This window comes from Schistocerca serialis, chromosome 7 (assembly GCF_023864345.2).
Source record: "Schistocerca serialis cubense isolate TAMUIC-IGC-003099 chromosome 7, iqSchSeri2.2, whole genome shotgun sequence".
Taxonomy (NCBI): domain Eukaryota; kingdom Metazoa; phylum Arthropoda; class Insecta; order Orthoptera; family Acrididae; genus Schistocerca; species Schistocerca serialis.
The window spans coordinates 351,196,369-351,218,589 of NC_064644.1; the positions used below are offsets into that span (position 1 = coordinate 351,196,369).

General features: G+C 43.5%; 1 long non-coding RNA gene across 1 annotated transcript in view; it reads left to right on the forward strand.

Annotated features, from left to right (window-relative positions):
• LOC126412457 (uncharacterized) overlaps positions 1-20,606 on the forward strand; it is a 599,592-nt gene extending 578,986 nt beyond the window's left edge. The window contains exon 4 of the long non-coding RNA XR_007575288.1: positions 19,991-20,606. This is a non-coding gene — a long non-coding RNA (uncharacterized LOC126412457). The remainder of the gene's footprint in view (positions 1-19,990) is intronic.
• Positions 20,607-22,221: the final 1,615 nt, after the last annotated feature.

Genomic DNA, 22,221 nt, shown 5'->3' on the forward strand with positions numbered 1-22,221 from the left:
GCAAAGAGCGCTTGGAGGTCTATGCGTTGAAACTAACTTGTCCCAGCTATTACCTGTTATGCTAAAGAGCTCAATTACTTGTTTAATTAGCTGAAGATAATGCTTTCAGCTGAACTGTCAAAGCTAGGCAAACTTTACATTCCTATCCATGGATAGTTATGTCAAACTCGAATTTTCAGTGATATTTACTAGGTAAAGCTTCACTATTAAATCAAATACACTGAAGATAGCGCAATGCCATTTGTTTTATTTTTTGTCATATTGTTGTTTGAAGCATAATATTAAATAAAACACATATAACACGTAATTTGCAGTCATTTAAGATTTTGATGTAATCCACTGCGTAATTCGAAGGCGCCATGAAATCGTAGAAAATTCCACGATATGCCGGAACGGCTTGCATGTCTGCTCCTCAGCAACCGGAGCTTCTGCCATGACGCGTGTCTTTTCTGTTAACCGTTGTCCATTTTCCGCGCCATTGGTCGAAGGCTGGAGTATTGTTTGTTATGGAGTGCAAGTTTTGGCAATGTGGAGGGCAAACTTTTGTCCATTCTCGTTCCCGTGAATCGGCTAAGTGAATTGAGATGTGTAGTTCACGGCTGTTTTCATGGATGGTTTTCTTTATTAAAGCTGCTGTCTTTCTAGTACAGCCGCGTCTTGATGGACTGGGAGTTCCGTGTTGCCTTGTATGCGTTTAAATAGCTCTTTCCGTCGAAGGGCAGGGGGTGGAATATGGCTCAATATGGACAGATACTCACCGGGCGTTGATCTTTAGCGTACCACTGATAATTCTCATTTGTGTGTGCGCGCGCTATTGAGCCTAACAGGGGCACCGTATTCCGCAGCAGAGTACACTAGTCAAAGTTGTGAGGTGCGCAGAGTTTCACCAGCGGAGCCCCGGGTTTTTCCTCACAGCTTGTGTAGGATACTGTCCTGGTTCGTGTGTTTCCTGTGGTGCTTTCCAGATGTTTCGAGTAGGACAGTGTCCGGTCCAGTGAAGCTCCTAGATATTTTGGGTGGCTATCGTGGTGAGTAGGCTGCCAGCTAAATGGACCTGGAGCTGTCTGCTCGCTGCTCTGTTGCAAAGATGAGAGCAAGCCGTCTCTGTCTTTGTAGGGTTTGGTCTCAGTCTCCAACTCCGAAAATATGTTCCCATTTAAATCAGACCCTCGTCGGTGTCTGTCAGCTCTAATACACCAGAAACTACCACGTAGCGTACGTGGAGGGTGCCACAGACATTAATCATTCCTTTTTTATTCCAATAACGATTGGACAGCAATTGTTATTAAGTTTCTGTACTAACTCTGTTAAAACAGTCCTTTTATCCATTTATCGACCAGCATTGACTTGAGTATCTTGACTGACAAGTGTAGGAATTAAGAATGAGGAAAAGTACTCACCTACTCGGTGAAGTACCACTTATTCATAAGCCAGAGCACCTTCAATTACTGATAGACACAATTTGACAGATTCAACCCATTATGATACGTTACACACTTTCCCGTTACGTTCTCATATAGATACTGCATGGTTTTTCGGTGGAACGCCCACTCCGTGCTGCCTTGGCAACGAGATAAGAGAGATACTTCTCTTATTTTTCGGTAGCTTGGGAACTCAAGACGAGTGTGACAGATTTTATACAGACACCTAATAGGGGTATTGATTACTTGACAACATAATCACTGTGCTTGAGACATATGAAGCAACAGTGTACCACTTTTCCCTCCCATCAGCCAAAAGTATGACTCCTTCGTGTCGAGATATGTCATCACTATGCCATGATGCTATGCAGTTCTTCATTTGACAAAAAAAGTAATTTTTCAGTGCCTGTTTGAGTCACTGAAGAAGCTGACTTAATATACACTCCTGGAAATGGAAAAAAGAACACATTGACACCGGTGTGTCAGACCCACCATACTTGCTCCGGACACTGCGAGAGGGCTGTACAAGCAATGATCACACGCACGGCACAGCGGACACACCAGGAACCGCGGTGTTGGCCGTCGAATGGCGCTAGCTGCGCAGCATTTGTGCACCGCTGCCGTCAGTGTCAGCCAGTTTGCCGTGGCATACGGAGCTCCATCGCAGTCTTTAACACTGGTAGCATGCCGCGACAGCGTGGACGTGAACCGTATGCGCAGTTGACGGACTTTGAGCGAGGGCGTATAGTGGGCATGCGGGAGGCCGGGTGGACGTACCGCCGAATTGCTCAACACGTGGGGCGTGAGGTCTCCACAGTACATCGATGTTGTCGCCAGTGGTCGGCGGAAGGTGCACGTGCCCGTCGACCTGGGACCGGACCGCAGCGACGCACGGATGCACGCCAAGACCGTAGGATCCTACGCAGTGCCGTAGGGGACCGCACCGCCACTTCCCAGCAAATTAGGGACACTGTTGCTCCTGGGGTATCGGCGAGGACCATTCGCAACCGTCTCCATGAAGCTGGGCTACGGTCCCGCACACCGTTAGGCCGTCTTCCGCTCACGCCCCAACATCGTGCAGCCCGCCTCCAGTGGTGTCGCGACAGGCGTGAATGGAGGGACGAATGGAGACGTGTCGTCTTCAGCGATGAGAGTCGCTTCTGCCTTGGTGCCAATGATGGTCGTATGCGTGTTTGGCGCCGTGCAGGTGAGCGCCACAATCAGGACTGCATACGACCGAGGCACACAGGGCCAACACCCGGCATCATGGTGTGGGGAGCGATCTCCCACACTGGCCGTACACCACTGGTGATCGTCGAGGGGACACTGAATAGTGCACGGTACATCCAAACCGTCATCGAACCCATCGTTCTACCATTCCTAGACCGGCAAGGGAACTTGCTGTTCCAACAGGACAATGCACGTCCGCATGTATCCCGTGCCACCCAACGTGCTCTAGAAGGTGTAAGTCAACTACCCTGGCCAGCAAGATCTCCGGATCTGTCCCCCATTGAGCATGTTTGGGACTGGATGAAGCGTCGTCTCACGCGGTCTGCACGTCCAGCACGAACGCTGGTCCAACTGAGGCGCCAGGTGGAAATGGCATGGCAAGCCGTTCCACAGGACTACATCCAGCATCTCTACGATCGTCTCCATGGGAGAATAACAGCCTGCATTGCTGCGAAAGGTGGATATACACTGTACTAGTGCCGACATTGTGCATGCTCTGTTGCCTGTGTCTATGTGCCTGTGGTTCAGTCAGTGTGATCATGTGATGTATCTGACCCCAGGAATGTGTCAATAAAGTTTCCCCTTCCTGGGACAATGAATTCACGGTGTTCTTATTTCAATTTCCAGGAGTGTAGATCCGTGGAAAATCAGAATTTCTTGAATGGACGTATAACGCTTTTTTATATAAGTTTTCTTGGGGATACATATACATTCCCTGCAGTGAATAGGTCTACCATATTATGCAAGTGGTACTGCTTAGAATTTATGTACTTACATACAAAGCAATAGTAATACAAAAAATTTCCCCTTCTAGTATGGCAGGGTGCTACAGCAACCAGTTTAGAATTATTTCAGAATAAAAATAATCTTGGGTGTGAAATTATTAGGCATTAATTGCGAGTTTCACCCTTTTTGGGCATCATGAGATTGTGTGAAAGTAGCTGATTATATAACCCATAAAGCCATATATGTAAAATAGAAAATGGACCCAACGGTAACTAGATCCTGATGGGTTTCATATCCATTTACTGTAGCGTCTATTTTCCATTTTATATGGCTTTATGACTGATGGGTTACACATCCAGTTACCTATACACAGTCTGATGATGCCCCAAAAGGGTGAAACGTGTCACTGATATTAAATAACTTCGCAACCAAGGGTGTTTTTATTCTGAAATATATAGTACTATCACAAAATGAATAGCAACGTGTTCGTGGTTCTGAAATTAGCTGATGGTACGTATGTGTGTGTGTGTGTGTGTGTGTGTGTGTGTGTGTGTGTGTGTGTGAGTGAGTGAGTGAGTGAGTGTATGATGTTCAGACACTGGTGTTTCAAAATAATTGCAAACTGTAACAACAGCTTTTTACATCATAAGATAACTTCTTTCCAAGAAAATCTAAATAAAACAGTGTTGTAGACTAAGGATACACCAAACGAATTCGAACTGCTTGAAACAAGCTCATTTGTATTCGGTAAGATGGAATCTACAATCCATATGCAGCCATCCTATAGGTTTTCGGTGCTTCCTTTAAATTACCTCTGCTCAATGAGGGTAATAAGGCGACGGCAGACTGGCGACTGCTTGTCTCATCTTTATCAAACCGGCCCAGTAAGCATGTAAATGCCGGAATAGATAATACATGATTTTTGCTCTTAAAGTTCATTACCGCGTCGTGTCCAGTATTCTTGTAAAAGTTATTCACAGATAAGTAAATCTATCACTATTACATAATGTTAACAGAAAACCAATACAATTCTTTTGGAGAAAAAGACGGTAAATAACTATTCAAATATGCAATTTTGTCACATGATGACATGTTGGAGACCGTGGCTGTTGTTTGAAGACAAATGTTGATGGTGTTACGACAGCAACCAGCCACAAATTTACTTTGAGTTCCTTTATTCAAAGGAAACCGTTACCGGTTTCGAATCGTCGTGATTCATCATCAGACGGTTTACACGCTTCCTTTATGACATTTGGTGTGTTTTTATAGTTTAATTGTCCTAAAATACAAATAAAACATAATTATAAACACGCCACACACAGATGGTTGCGTTACAGATTTTCGTTGTATGTGACTTACGTGAAACGTCGGTTTCGAGTGTTTGTTTTCATAACGTTCGTCCAATCGATGTAAATGCATTCCCACTGCATCCTCATTGTTGTACACGTAGTAGTTCTCACTGTACACTTTAGATTTGTCGCTGAGATCATTTCAACCACGCACCACATGTTTTGATACATACAAAGAGCTTACAAACATATGAGTATCACAGATGCTATGATATATCGTAACATTTGACGATGGTGTCCTATGTTTGGAAAGGATCAGATATTCATTTACAAAACTGTAATGCCTTTTACATTAGTACAGAGGTATTGAATTTTTTTTTCAATAACAATGTCATAAAAAGTTCTGTAAGTTACAAGATTTTGAACATGGTTGCGCTTCAGCAACTATGCATGCAAGAACTTCATCGCATTAGAAATAACAGCCGACCAGTTGCAAATTACAGGTGTATTAAACCTTGACCGTGGTTTCGACGGTTAATCGTCTTCTTCAGAAGATGTAGGACGTAAGATCACATTGTAGTCAATGTGGGAGTCGTTGACTGTCTAATATATGTTATCCACTTAGTCACAAAGTAAATACATTATATAAAAGTAATAGCCGTCTTCTGTAGGACCTTGTCTTTGAACTTTTAAATTTTTTTTATGTACTACATATGTCACGCAGGGTACGCTAGTTCTAAACGTGACACAATGACGCTCTATATGATCTGATGCCACGTTTTATACAAATCTCTCAAGTTACTTACTATATATAGTTGTGTCCTGCGTCAAATATGTGATATTTTAAAAAATTAAAAGATTTAAGACAGTAGACGGCTATTACTTGTATATAATATAATTACAAAAAAACGGCTCTGAGCACTATGGGACTTAACACCTGTGGTCATCAGTCCCCTAGAACTTAGAACTACTTAAACCTAACTAACCTAAGGACATCACACACATCCATGCCCGAGGCAGGATTCGAACCTGCGACCGTAGCGGTCACGCGGTTCCGGACTGAAGCGCCTAGAACCGCACGGCCACACCGGCCGGCATATAATTACATCTTAAGTGAATGATATGTACTAAACAGTCAACAACTCCCACTTTGACCATAGATAATGTGATTTTACGTCCAATATCTTCTAAAGAAGACGGTTTTACAACCGTCGAAACCATGGTCAAGCTTTAATAAAACTTTATTTTGCAACTAGTTGGCTGTTATTCCTAAGGAAGTGAAGGTCTGTAAGTTACTGCATTTTCTGGTTTCAGCATAGTGAGAAATAGATGAAGCAGTTCGTGATGCCAAGTAAACGAAATTAGTATGTGATTTGTATCACTTTGTTCTCATACCCGTCCACATAGCCGTGCGCCGATTCATTACGAATCCGCCCGGCGCTTAACGGCCAGAGTCGGTGTGTCAGCCAGCCGGTGGTGGTTTTCAGGTGGTTTCCCACATCCCACTAGGTGAATACAGGGTTGGTTCCCAAGTGCCGCCTCAGTTCCACTATTCGCAAACATTCAGAATACTTTAGCTCTCTTTCACATGAGTACACTTCACGCTGACCATGGTGTACACATTTTCCATCCTGGGGGATAACATGGTGGCGACAGGAAGGGCGTCCGGCCACCCTGTAAACTAACTGCGAAATCCGTTAATAATCATGCCGACTCTGCGCAGATGCTGAACAAAGGTATGAGAAAAATTTTACCTTCTAATTATGGGTCGACGAACAAAGTTTTGGGAGTTCCGGACATCCACCACTTCAAACTGACAAGGAAAGTTTCCCTGGTGGAAGCGCATATTTCTGAAAAGCGCATGTGCAATCACTAGACCACGATTTTCTGATTTTTTTATGGGGGTGAGGGAGGGTGTGGAGGAAGTGGTAGATTACAATAGTGGTGGCCTCTAAGCCGTCGCATTTACTCGTATTCCTCCACGTGCGTTATATTCCGTTGCTTGAAGGTATCTCACAATATTTATCCGCACTGACTCCCCAGCTGCAGTAGCATGAAATCCTGTTGTGACGCTGCGATGGCGCGCCCAGTCACCAAGCCGGCCAGTGTGGCCGAGCGGTTCTAGGCGCTTCAGTCTGGAACCGCGCGACCGCTACGGTCGCAGGTTCGAATCCTGCCTCGGGCATGGACGTGTGTGATGTCCTTAGGTTAGTTAGGTTTAAGTAGTTTTAAGTTCTAGGGGACTGATGACCTCAGATGTTAAGTCCCATAGTGCTCTGAGCCTGTCACCAAATATCTTTTTCAACCGACAAAATCTTCATATAAAATGGTTCGAATGGCTCTGAGCACTATGGGACTTAACATCCATGGTCATCAGTCCCCTAGGACTTAGAACTACTTAAACCTAACTAAGGACATCATACAACACCCAGCCATCACGAGGCAGAGAAAATCCCTGACCCCGCCGGGAATCGAACCCGGGAACCCGGGCGTGGGAAGCGAGAACGCTACCCCACGACCACGAGATGCGGGCAACAGCTTCATATAAAACCAAGCGGTAAAGGTTACAATGTCTCTTAGCAAGGTACGGCCAAATAAAGGTAATCTTAGAACTGCAAACGTTTGTCATAAACTCCAAAACCAGAGACGGATTACTACCAGTGAGTAAAATAAATTAATAAATAAATAAAATCTCTCTGCTTAATCAGTACCTAAAATCCGGTATTTCAAACGTCTTGAAATAAATGGTAGATGGAATTCTCTTTGCAAAATTAATTTATGAACTTCTGCTTTCCATAGATAACAGTAGCATTCCGTTTCCACATTGGAACCATCTCTTCATATTTATTAAATAAACTTTTAAATAATGCAGCAACATTAAGCCTATTTCAGATATAACTCTACCAGAGCCGGTGAACGAAGGGGTTCGGCAGAGACCAACGAGATATACGGGCCCTGCACCAAACAAGTGACGTCACACTAGTAGGATTGTCGGGCACACATCGGGAATGTAAGGCGATTCATCAGAGTCTTGTATTACCACCATCGCGAACACTACTATACAACTTCGGATAATGCAAGAACCAATACAGAGTGCCCTAGCGGCGGAAAGAGAAGCACTAGCCCCTATTGTCGAGGGTATTGTCGACAACCACTTGACGGTGACGTCAAATGCTGAACATTTGTCAGCCTCTTTTGGGATATTTCCCGACATTTGCGGCTCCATCTGTTATATAATGAATTTCTTGTGTCAGCATCACCTACGTCGCATTAGATATTTTTAAACGTTAATAAGAATTGGAATCTGGAATTTCGCAGAACAGAGTGCATCATGTTGTGGAAAGGGGCCAAAATCAGTTACTGTCAGTTGCACAAAACACACAAACTTTATTTTCCAAAAATACTTACTCACACATGCCTTAAAAAGATTCAATACAATACGGCTGAAAGCCCGAACACGAGTTATTACAGTTGCTTTAAGGAACACACGCAGCTGAAGGCCTTACTTAAAAAAGAAAATCTTACTTAAACTCTCGGCTGAAGGCTACACACTGGATACAGAAGAACTGAGGCTTAGGCCCTGGATAACAAGAATTTCGAATAGAGAAGAAAATATGAAAATGTTTTAAACAAGTGAATTTTCAAATTTTAATTTAAGACGGCTGAAGGCTGTATCTTAAAAATATTTGACATAAAAGCTCGGCTGAAGGCCACATACTGAACATAGAACGCCTTAAGGCCTGGATAACAAGAATTTGCAGTAACGCAAAATACCCCTTTCTCTCTTTTAACAAAATTTGGTTCAAACAAGAATCTTTAAAGTTTTAACTTAAGACGGCTGAAGACCTTATTTTAAAATTAAAACATATTAAAATAATAGGTGGCTGAACGCCTCGCACCGTACCTGAGGCAAAAATCACAGTCTAAAAACAACAGAACAATGATGCTCAGAGGTGTTCAAGGGTCGGCCTGAGAAGGTAACTCTAACGTAAGGTTTGGTGAGATAGGTAGCCAAGAATAAGACTTAGAAGGGAACCTCCCCATCGCACCCCCTCAGATTTAGTTATAAGTTGGCACAGGGATAGGCCATGAAAAACTGAACACAGATCAATCTAGAAAACAGGAAGAAGTTGTACGGAACTATGAAAAAAATAAGCAAAATATACAAACTGAGTAGTCCGTGTGCAAGATAAGCCGCATCAAGGTACGTGTACACTGAGGAGCACCGTGGTCCCGTGGTTACCGTGAGCAGCTACAGACCGGAAGGTCCCTCGTTCAATCCTCGCTCGAGTGAAAAGTTTTAATTTTTTATTTTCAGACAATTATCAAAGTTCATGCACTCAGAAATGATCAACTTCGCTCTCCAAAATTGCAGGACATGTTCAGATTTGCTTGGACACATGCAGGATTTGACGGTCTACACACGGAAAAACTTGAAAACGTTAAAAACGTATGTTTTGACAGAGCACAGGGAGAACTGTGCGACTGTGAAACTGTTGCATTCATTTGTTGCCATTTATGTGACAAACTCTTATGTTTTCATCACTTTTTTGGGAGTGATTATCACATCCACAAGAAAACCTAAATCGGGCAAGGTAGAAGAATCTTTTTACCCATTCGCCAAGTGTGCAAGTTAGGTGGGTCGACAACATATTCCTGTAATGTGACGCACACGCCGTCACCAGTGGCGTATAGAATATTTCAGACGTGTTTTCCTGTGGAGGAATCGGTTGACCTATGAATTTGCGATCAAATGTTTTCGGTTCCTATTGGAGAGGCACGTCCTTTCGTCTACTAATCGCACGATTTTGCGGTGCGGTCGCAAAACACAGACACTAAACTTATTACAGTGAACAGAGACGTCAATGAATGAACGGTCAGATCGTAACTTTGCGAAAGTAAAGTAAGTAAAATTTTCATTCGAAGGAGGACTCGAACCAAGGACCTCTCATTCCGCAATTGATCACTCTAACCACGAGACCACGGCGCTCTTCAGCTTGCATAGTCCTTAATGTTGCATATCTTACACTTGGACTACTCAGTTTGTATATTTTGCTTATTTTTTCATAGTTCCACACAACTTCTTCCTGTTTTCTCAATTGATCTGTGTTCAGTTTTTAAAGGCCTATCCACCGTGTCAATTTATAACTAAATCTGAGGGGGGGGGGGGGGGTGCGATGGGGAGGTTCCCTTGTTAGTAATCAGATGGCAACCCAACCCAGAGACGGCTGAAGGACCGACCAACAACCTGATCAATTCCGCTGCGCCGACCAACGGCACGACAACGTAACATATCAGCCGACGACAAAGATACCAGCAGCACTACGTCTTCAAAATTGGCGTCTAAAAACAGCCAAGGCACAATAACCACTCAAAAATATGAACAACACTAAAGGCCGTCAAACTAGACGAGGTACGGACAGCATCAACACGGCGAGGAAAAACACATTGCGGAACACTACGCAATGCCCTCGCCGCGGAGACTTCCTCACTGCACTGTCCCAACCGACCGACTGCCTACTCCAGTACGCAGACAGCATTAACATAACTACTCAGTCGAAGTTACGCAAGCTAGACACAGTTCCACGAAAACACTTCCACAAGAACTCGAACAATTGTAAAAGCAATCACTGTGGAGCAACCAGGACGAATGACAAGTCGACACACACAGAGAACCCGAAACGGTCGGCGCCAAACACACGTCATCCGATGAGACGAACGACCGAACAACCAACCAAGGTCGTCCCCACTCAAGTCATGTGTGTCAGCAACAGTCGGGCGAGTCTTGGCTGTCAGGACCTTACTGCAGCACCATTCCGACTCAACTCCATGTTCGTTCGGAACTCGGAGACACAGCGACCCGGGCACACTGGCTCGGACCCAACCATGCAGAGATAACACTTCTCCATTGGCCATCCGACATCTCTGCACAAGGAAGGAAGCGACCCACGTCCGGCAAGATGACCAACTGAAGAGGCCCAGAAACGGTCAAAAGACCAAATACGCGTCGCCCGATGAGACGGCCGACCGAACGACCAACCAACGGTCGTTCCCGCTCCAGTGTCCTTCCGTCGGACAGTGCATGTGTGTTGCAAGCGGTCGGCGAGTATTGGCTGTCCGGACCTCACTGGCGCTGCGTCCCGACTGAACCCCCGACACACGACGAGCCGGAAATACTAGCGATCGCGTCAAACATAATACGACAGTGCTCTTATCGAAGCGCGCTGCTGCTGCCACTCACGGGCAGGCAAACCAGCAACTTAGTGACGCCAGTAAATAGAATAAGAAACGAGGCGACAGTTCCGTAAAGAGAAGCTGTCAAGCAAGAAACGGCATGAACACGAGTGGCGCACGGCTCAAGAATCACCTTGTATATTTTGGTTTGGCCTACCAAGGACCACATGCAACACCTTACGCGTTGTTTCTCTTCTCCCTTCTATGTTTCCAGAAATTTTTCGTTCTTTTCTTGTGTTGCTGTCCTCTTTCTTCTGTCCACTAGTGCTTGTCCTTTTTTCCTTGTTTTCTCCTGGAAGACCTCGAAACGTTTTTATTTTTGCTCTGAAGTTTTCTCTTTCTAATTTCTTCCTCGGTTATTTTCATTTCCCCCAGGTCTGTTTTTTTTTTGTGAGCCACGTCGCTGATGTTTTTGTGCTTCTGTCAAAATAGTTACGAAGACCTACTGTTATTCTTTTTCCATCTAGCCTTTTAAGATGTGCATAGTACACAACTTATCTCTTCCTCATTGTGTCTAATAGTCGTTCTATTCTTTCATAAGCTTGGTTATTACTTCTTAATTTCCATTTCCTATTACCATATTTTGGATCCTAGATTTTTCTGATTATATTCCTTTCTTTCCTATCTAGTTCATGTAATTATTTGGCTGTATTTAACGAAATGCATTCAGACGCATACAGGTATTCTGGCCAAATGACAGTGTTGTAGTGCCAAAGTTCGACATTTGTGAACAGAGATTTCTTGTTATACTGGTATTTGTTAATTAAACATCCACTTCCATTCCCCTTGATACTCTTAAGTTAGCGTCTCTGCATTATCAGATTGGACTGGCACTAGACGCCCAGTTTACCACGATTCCTCCCAACTGTGTCTTCGACCTCTCTGGCCAGAAGCGGTTTATCTGGCCGAGCACGAAGCTAGGTAACTGAAACGAGCACAGGAAGGGTGGCGGCCGCGTGCACTAGGAGGTGGAAGTTGTTGCCCGGCGCACCAAATTGACAGTCTGTTTTACTGAAGTGCCCGTGGAAAGAGGCAGCTAGACGCTGCACGTCGCATGGTGATGCACAGTTGGAGCACGAGGAGACTGCGAATGAAAATACTTGCACGTGAAATATTCCACCAGACAGGAAATCCGGTGTCGTCATTGCATCTGGATTGTGCAGTGTTATTCATGACTGTGTACAGGTGGCCACGTCCCCACAATTTCTGTCTTTCGTTCACCCACAGTGCGGCACGATTTGATGGCTGTCCTGTTTTGTGTTTTTATATTATAAAAATTCCGCGGTTCTCACCGGTTCTGTGGCCTCAGTTTGATGGTGGGATGTGGTTTTTTGATTGGTATGATCCTGGTTTGCTGCCCTCTCTATTATGATGAGGTTTCATTTTGACGTTCATGTACGCTGTGCCGACTGACTTGCGTTTGGTGCTCTTTATTTGTTCTTGGCAGCGCCAGAGCCAATATACTGTGTGTTGCTTGGGTCTAACATTGACCTGTTTCGGTGGGATCTGCGGTGTTTTGAACGGCCCACTGAGAGGGGATGCCAAAGGACTAGATGTAAAAACATGCAACCAGGGATGCCAACCGTCTGACAAATAAGGGAAAAAACCGGTTCTTATAGGCTTCGATATCTACTGTAAGTATTAAGGCAGGGGCTGTAGTCTCCCTGTTAAATATTTCCTGTCGAGCATTGTTTGAACACCTCTTAGTCTAAAACTGGAGTCAGGATTAACTGTTTTACACGTGGTCATGCCATATTTTCTTTTAAGAAAAGGTTGAATATTTCTAGATTTCAAGGACTGTCTGTCTTTCGTTTTTTAAATCTATGTGATTGCGCAGAGAGAGAGAGAGAGAGAGAGAGAGGGGGGGGGGGGGAGGGGGGAGGGATGCTTATGGTTGGGTTATTTTTTTTTTTAATTTGGTAAAATTGCAAACTAAGGGAGATTTGAGAATTGTCAAGATTAAATAAGTTAAATGTAAAACTTTGGTGTGAGGTAGCTTCTCTTGGTTTTTGATTAAGTGACTTCTCGTCTTTTTTCAAATTTAATCCCAATGGTCGTTCTTCTATTTACTGTTTAAGTTACTGCAAAGTGTGGTACCCACATCTTAACCTCAGCCTAGCGCATGGGGCAGGAGTCACGTGTTATTGAATTTTAAATTAGTTTTGCTATCATGCTGATTCGTAACTGTGGGTCATTGCTTTCTGTTAAATGATTGTTTTCTAATGTCTTGTTTTCTATATGATACTGCTTCTAAACGTGTTGCTATACGAAATGGCGTGTATTAAAAGTGAACTGGACAAATGTCACGGAACTCAACCAACCGCTCTACCATATGGTCCTGCACCACGCTCCAGTGCAAAGCATCTGATTTTGTTATTTCACCTAGATGTTCTATTTCTGTAGCCTTTCTTATTCTTCCACAAGCAGTTTTCAGTTATTACAGGGCATTCTTTGCATCTGTCATATTCTGTTGTTCTTTTTTGTTTTTTTGAAAGATATAGATAAAGGCCTACCAATGTACTGAAAAAGGCCTGATATAAATCAGGATGTGTAGAGGATCGTCCATGACGATCTGAAATTCTGCTTTACGTTGACTTCACTGTAATGTATATTACGTGAAGAAATTTGGCATTTTATTGCATGGTGTAAAAGAAACTTATGTTAAAGCATTTCAGAACAGAATATCATTATTTTAATTAATTTCTAGCTTAATAATTAGTTACTTTTTGTTTTCCATTAACAAATTATACGTATGGGAAACAATAAATTAAGAAAAAAACATAAAACCATGAATGGCAAATGTAAAAGAATAGTTTAAAACATAAAACAAATATAAGCAAAATAAACAATTAGAATAACAATGGATGTTTAGATATTTTAACTAGGGATTTTGAAAATACTTCGCCAGCATATTGTGTACAACTTATTTTCAAAAAATGGATTTCTGAAACCAGCTTTATTATACAGGGATGTCTGTGCGTTGAAAATTTCTTTAATTTATGTAGTAAATGAATTTTCGGTTTTCAAAATTAATTAATGATGGAGTATTTTGCAATATTTTAAATTATTACAGAAGTTGATACAGTTTTCAAAAACATTAATTACATATCAAATTCCATATAAAAACATTTTTTAAATATCATCGTTTTAAGATATTCCCTCTAAACCTGAAATGTCAACTTACCTTCCTGGGTGTTTTTAAGCTCTTAGAAGTGAAATTTGGCACAAAGTAAACAATAGGCCTACATATTGCAATATTTTGCCCCATATGCACACCCGCCAAGTTTCATCAAGCTTGCATATTGACCTTTGGAACGCTCCCTTGTTTGTTCGACATGCGCTTTCGTTAGTGGCCACCTAACGGTCACTTACTCTACACAACATATTACTCAGAACCCGAAATCTGTTTTGCTTCGATGAGTAATACTTTTTCATATACTCACACAATAAGTTTAATCCGATCAAAAAGTGTATTTGAAGTGCATAGATATCTATAGCAATCCCCACGTAATGTAAACCCAGGCTAAAATACTGCCCTATAATCAATACACGACAGCTCCAAGCCAACTTTCGACCAACTCAAGTACGACTATGCCTTCTTTAATAGGAACTAAGGGGAAGTAAAAGAACAGCGTTGTCCTCCCTTATTAACAATGAGTTGCCGTAAAGAAATGGATGTTGTGAAGCTTTCGATGCGGCAAGCTTCACTGAAGTATAAGTACATACTGTTGATTGAACAAGCTGATTCTTCTGCCTGCAACACATTTCGAAGAGCTATTCAACCCAAGTCTTCATTTTCCGCTTTCAATGTAGCAAATCGTCTACCAGCAAAATACTGGAAATCCGGAAGCTCCTATGACAGAGTTACTTAAATTAATGTAAGTACCTAGTATAACGTCATCTTTTCACCTATTTCACCCTTTCCTCTTCCCAGACTTGTATCTTGGTCTCGTAACGAGCGTGTTCCCACATCGAATAACGCAGATCGTTAGCGTTGCCTGATTTATCTAAGGCATGTTTCACATAGTCAGAACACGAGAGTTGACAGAATCTGTAATGCTCTTATATTACATGATTTGACGTCTATTGGCTGATTCGTTGCCTCATGCCAAAATAGTCTATAGATTAAAAATGAAAAGCACTCGACACTTGCGTATTTGCTCTTATACATTCATGCTCATAAATTAACGATAATTGGAGAATGTGGTGCCACACAACGTGGTGCTAATAGCATAGGCACATAGGGAACACACGGGACACAGATCTGTAAGTCCCCGGTATTGGTGATAAGTTGAGAAAACCGTCCCGAAACACGTTTGCTACAAAACACCACTGTTTTCTGCGCATGTACCCCGACATTAGTATGGGATGTGATCACCATGCACACATACAGAGGCCGCACAACGGGTTGGCATACTCTGGATCAGCTGGTAGAGCAGCTGCTGGGGTATAGACTCCCATTCTTGCACCAGTGCCTGTCGGAGCTCCTGAAGTGTCGTAGGGGTTTGAAGACGTGCAGCGATATGTCGACAGAGAGCATCCCAGACGTGCTCGGTGAGGTTTAGGTCTGGAGAACAGGCAAGGAACTCCATTCACCTGATATCTTCCGACTCCAGTGCCGTGGCCAGCTGAGCCAGGCTTCTAGGCTGAGCATCCATGGCGCGAACAGTCCGATCGAGGTTGTCGCACGAGTTCTCGACTGGGTTTAAATCCGGAGAACAGGCAGGGAACTCCATTCGCCTGTTTCAAGGTACTCCTCCACGATGGCAGCTCAATGGGGCCGAGCGCTATTATCCATCAGGAGGAAGGTGGGAACCACTGCACCCCTGAAAAGGCGGACATACTGGTGCAAAATGATGTCCCGATACACCTGACCTGTTACAGTTCCTCTGTCAGAGACATGCAGGTGTCTACGTGCACCAATCATAATCCCACCCCACACCATCAAACCACGACCTACATACAGATCCCTTTCAAGGACATTAAGGGGTTGGTATCTGGTTCCGGGTTCACCCCAGACGAAAACCCGGTGAGTATCACTATACCTGGACTCGTCCGTGAACAGAACCTGGGACCACTGTTCCAATGACCATGTACTGTGTTCTTGACACCAGGCTTTACGGGCTCTCTTGTGACCATAGGTCAGTCGAATACACCTTGCAGGTCTCTGGGCGAAAAAACCATGTCTGTTCAGTCGCCTGTAGATTGTGTGTTTGGAGACCACTGTTCCAGTGGCTGCGGTAAGGTCCCGAACAAGGCTATCTGCAGTAGTCCATGGCCGTCTGCGGGCACTGATGGTGAGATATCGGTCTTCTTGTGGTGTTGTACACTGTGGACGTCTCGTACTGTAGCGCCTGGGCACGTTTCCTGTGTGCTAGAATCATTGCCATAATCTTGAGATCAGACAGAGGGACCATGCTACGACCTGCTGTGTCTGACCAGCCTCCAGTCGCCCTAGTATTCTACCCCTCATAACGCCGTCAGTATGTGCTCTTTGAACCATTTTCAACACACAGTCACCATTAGAACGGCTGAAAACGTCTGCACACTTACTCGCTGCACCACACTCTGACATGCACCAACATACCTCTACGTTTGTGGACTGCTGCCTTGCGACGACCGCAGGTCAGATGCACAACATGGTCGTACCCCGAGGTGATTTAAACCCGCAAACCGCCGACCAGAGCGTTGTTTCACCATGTATCAGCATTATCCTTAATTTATGAGCATGAGTGTACAATGTCCAGTAACACTGCGACCCACTGTGAAAGCCTGAATTTTCCAGCGAAAGCCGCTGCGAGACGTGAGGTTGTGGAAGGTACCGACAGGGATGTGGAGACAAGCCGACTCCAGTGCCGTGGCCAGCTGAGCTAGGCTTCTAGGCTGAGCATCCATGGCGCGAACAGTCCGATCGAGGTTGTCGCACGAGTTCTCGACTGGGTTTAAATCCGGAGAGTTTGGTGGCCAGGGGAGTACGATAAACCCATCCTGGTACTTTTCGAACCACGCACGTACACTGTGAGCTGTGTGACACGTTGCAGTGTCCTACTGGTAGAAATCCTCGTGTTGAGGAGAAGCAAACTGCATATAGGTGTGGACATGGTCCCCAAGGGTAGATGCATACTAGTACTGATCCTTTGTACCTTCCAGAACGACGAGCCAGGTCATGCCCTCCGGCCTAAACCCTTCCAACGATTGTTGCAGGGTATTTGCTTTCAGACGATTCACGCCGAAGACGCCAACGGCCATGTATCCCATGGAGCACAAAAAACGGTTAATCTGCAATGGCCATCCGGTCTATAAGGCGCTGCAGTCATGGACTGTGCGGCCGGTCCCGGCGGAGGTTCGAGTCCTCCCTCGGGCACGGAGGGGGGGGGGGGGGGGGGTTTGTCCTTAGGATAATTTAGGTTAAGTAGTGTATAAGCTTAGGGACTCATGACCTTAGCAGTTAAGTCCCATTAGATTTCAGCCACATTTGAACATACGATGGCTGCGGTAGCGTTCTCGCTTCCCACTCCCGGGTTCCCGGGTTCGATTCCCGGCGGGGTCAGCGATTTTCTCTGCCTCGTGATGACTGGGTGTTGTGTTAGGTTAGTTAGGTTTAAACAGTTCTAAGTTCTGGGGACTGATGACCATACATGTTAAGTCCCATAGTGCTCAGAGCCATTTGAACCATTTGAACATACGATGGCCATAGTCGACCGTGTGTGCAAATCCATTTGCGGTACCGGTGTGCAAACTGCTGCTTTCGTCGTCGGTGAACAGCAGAGTGGGTGCATGAACCAGGCGCCTACTGCAGAGGCCCACACCCATGAACGTTCGCTGAACTGTCGTTGATCAGGCACTGTTGATAGATGCTTGGATCATCTGGGTGGTTAGTTACTCAACAATTGCACGTCTATTCACGTAAACACTTCTCTGCAGCCGTCGTTCAGCCCTGTCATCAATGGCTCGTGGTGCGTCAAAGTTGCCTCGGTGCCAGTTGCGGATAGCGCCATTCTGCCATGCACGGTATACTTTAACCACGGTGGCAACCGAACACTTTAAAAACTCTGCCTTTTCGGGGATGCTGCCGCTCTTGGCCCGAAATGGAGTGCTCGTGCCCTCCTGCACATAAGATAAAGCGCTCCGTTTCGCATTACGACAACGACTGCACTATTATCGGCTTCCATTGGACACATTTTATATACTCTCCTCTGCTAGTGTTTCCTCATGCCATCTGTCAGTGGTTATCGCACGTTGACGTTGAACATAGTTGGTGGTCACCTTAACGTGACAGGACGGTGTTTTTACATGATTTTACGTAACTGAAATTTAGTAAAATATGGAGTATCTAAGAAAAATGGTTTTATTACATTTATTTACAGCCGAAGCGTAAAACGTTACTTCTAAAGTACTGCAGGACAGTGAACGCAAATGAACAGAAAAAACTGATTGATTCGCAATTATTTCTGCACACCTCGCACTCATTGGCGAGTGTCTCGAGCCTACTTCATCCGAATGAAAAGCGGTAAAGTGTTGGTGTAGGTCACTCAGAGTCCTTTTGTTCTGTTTACATGCAACTTCGAAAGACCATCTCCTAACCGTTTTCCTTAGAGATCCTATGCCCTGACAAGTCCCATTGTTTACAGATTGAGACAAATTTTAATTAACTGGGACACAGCATGGGTTAATTACGTAGTTTTACAGCAATCACATAAATACATTACATTATATGTTTGTAAAAAACATTGATTGTTTACAGACTGAGTACTAGGGGAGACAACGAGGAAGTTGTCTAAAATTATTATTCACTTTCGTTTTGGAATAAGCAGCTTACATCGAAAACAGGATTTCAGTGATTGTTCAGAGTCCAAGTGCTGGATAATCCATTGACAGAATTGACTCGGGTCTCGAAACCAGTTGGCCCCATTAATTGTTAAAGTTGTCTGTGATATCGGTGTAATTGCTGCTCTGCCATTACTCCCCACATTGTATTCTTCGCAGTGTGCAATAATATGGATATAATGACGAATCTTCTAGTACAGAACATTTCCTCAGAACCTGCTGAGGAAACAGTTTTTTTTTAGAGAACCTTAAGCAGCTCACTGACGATTCCTTCAAATTTGTATGACACCTACAGTCGATTGTAATTCAGTCCTCAATTAATCGAATTTCTGCATAAATAGAACTAACAGCCCTGTCTTGTAAAAAAAAAAAAAAAAAAAAAAAAAAATGGTTCGATATGCTGAATAATTTTTGTTATCCTCGATAAATCGAAGCGATTATCGTGACATTACACCGGCAAACGATCTACAATTCGAAGGCAGCGACCATCTATCGCTTGGCAATTCGAAAGTTTCGTCAGTGGTTTCGGCATTTGTTTTGTCATGCATTCAACTCTTCGTGACATTCTTTTGTTTAATCAAGCAACGATATCGAACTACGTGTTGAAAAAAGACTTCAAATAAGTACAAATCTCTTCCTCTCCCATAGCTATCTTCCCGATGGAGGAGAAAACCAGTAAATCACGCCTCCGATTCCTTAAGGATTCGAACTCCCATGTACAAAACTCATATCTCCTGAACTGTGTCGTACAGTGATATAATTTTGCAGGCGTATTTAGTGATTCAAGTGGATACCATCTGCCAGATATGTTGCTATTAAGATAGTGGTAAAAAAAAGGTAATGAATTAAAACGCTATGCCTGATACTGGGATTTTTTCACTGCATGAACAGTGAAAATGAGCGAGCGATAAACTTTTTCTTTTCAGTATTTTGTAAGACGTTTCACAGAGAAACAGTTCCGTAAAGGTTTGAAATTACTTGTAAAGTCTGTTGCACGTCTCTAAATGATCTCATTCTCAAACACTGGATAATTTGCATGCGTAAGTTACTGCCTAAGACGTAGGAACAGTTTCTAATTTTAATAATTGAGTTGCTTATTAAATGAGTAACGTTAGAGTACACTTCTTCAATGAGTAGATTATGGTAGTATTTTAAGTTTATAGATTCGTTCAATAATTTGTATCAAACATCGAAGACAGATAACCTGGAACTGGAAGCGGATGGCCATTTTAGTCATTTAGTCATACAGATGTGACATTTCAGGTACATTTTAACGATTCTGTTGAAAGCGGAGGAAGAACAGACGAAGTCGAAAAGTAAAGGCGCACCACGAAGGAATTATCCGAATGGAACAGAAACGTCCTGGAATGACTTTGACTGGAGTAGGTCTTCTGTGATGAGTCCCGCGTGGTACTGAGCCACTACTACCAGCGAAGAAGTGTGTGGAGAAGACCCGTACAGCGATGGAATACCAAACAAGACTGTTGCCCGCCATAAGGACCAATAACCAGGAATGGTTGTGTGTAGTGCCATTTCTCTGCATAGCAGGAGCCTTTGGTTGCCTTCCATGGCACCCTTAAAACACAGCAGTACGTCTGCTATATTCTTCGCCTCGTTCTGTTGCCCTTCATGGTAATCCGTCCTGGGCTTACATTTCAGCAAGATAATGCCCGCTCGCACACGCCGCGAGTTTCTACTGCCTGTCTTCGTCCTTGCCAAACGGTACCTTGGCCAGCAAGGTCGCCGCATCTCTCCCCAGTTGTGAGAACGTCTGGAGCATCATGGGCCGAGCCCTACAACCATCTCGAGATTTTGACGAGCTAACGAGCCAGTTGGATAGAATTTGGCACATTATTCCTCAAGAGGACATCCAACAACTCTATCAGTCAATGCCAAATCGAATAACAGCTTGCAAGAGAGCCGAAGATGGACCAACGCATTATTGACTTGCCCAATGTATGAACCTCTTTCTCTTGAATAAATCATACAGTTTTTCTGAAATCATAATCATTTGTATGTCTGTACATGCACATAACATCTACCAATTTCCATCCCATTTAGATACGACCTTCATTGTGCTTTTTTGTCTTAGACGATACATAGTTAGAAATAAAGTAAACGATGATGTATTTTCGGCTTTGGTCGCAATAAAAAATGTGATAGGCCAAGCACTCTGAAGGTCATTGTAACAGGAAAGATCATTTATTTCTTTTTTAATCTTTTTGAACTTGGTGCCCTTAGTTCTTGATTCCAGACAGTTCCGTTAATCTTTCATTAAACCAAACTCTCAATTATTCGAACTTTTTCTGCGGTCCCTTGAACTCTGAACTGCGTAGATTCGACTTATACCAAACCTTTTCGCTGTAGATTCGTTTTCTGGCAACTACTGTACATACTGCTGCACCATACATTAAATATATGCCTGCAACTTTCTGTAAAGAGGAATGGTCCACCTTCCACAACAATACATGAATTGCCAGCAGTGCTAAATTCCATTGTAGACGTAGCGCAGAGGACTGTTAATTGTTTTTGAACATACCGCCACCAACGTCGATAAGGCAGGCTGTTGTTTGTAATGAAACACAAGCAGTGACGCTCACATTATTCATTCAAGACCACTTATCACCTGAAATATTCATCCCCGACTATTAGCTTCTTATCTCCATTAGATTACGATCTTCTGTCATCGCCATAATTTTAAACCGTACTTTCATGCAGTCTTCTTCGCACACTTCGCCATAGTACTTCCAGTAATTGCAGCACTGCGTTCCTTCGAGTGCATGACAGTAATTACCGAAAGCGTCGTACATCTTTGTTACAAATTTCAGTTGTGTGACGATATTGTCCACAGCTGCTTTACAATTATTAAAGGTGTTTAAATTCCGACTGTGTAACTACCAGAAAAAGCGTATGTATATCTCCATTAGCTTAGCTCCTGGCGGTTAGCTCGCAAGGACTGTATGATCTGTTTTCTCTTGTATTTAGTTAAATGAATTTTTATGTTGTTCACAAACTGAAACATCTTTTAAACGTTTCACGCTAATGAAGGCCGTACAAGCATGATCTTTTCCGAATGCACTTCTGACCAAAAGCAGTTCTAGTAGCTAGAATCTAAAGTTTTTGTTGACCACACCTTTTGCGTTCTTCTGATGATACTTCTATAGCAACTTTCATCCCCTAGGTCTAGCTTTTAAATTGCCTTGATAGCGGCATATTTTCTATACACTTTTCATTCTCTATTTCAGCCCTTAGAAGTGGAGTTTCGAAAAATCCCTTCTTAAATGACGACTACAGGATAAGATCAACACCCATTCCAAATTTGAAATTTCTGTCCTGAGCGGTTTGAGCTGGGCGATGATGAGCCCTTCAGTCAGGTGACTGACTTTTATACAGATTGCCTTTATTGATATAACGCAACGACAGTGGTTTCCAATGAAACATATTTATAATTCCGGTTAGCTTCTTAGACCTAAAACATTTCGTTGTAAAAGGTA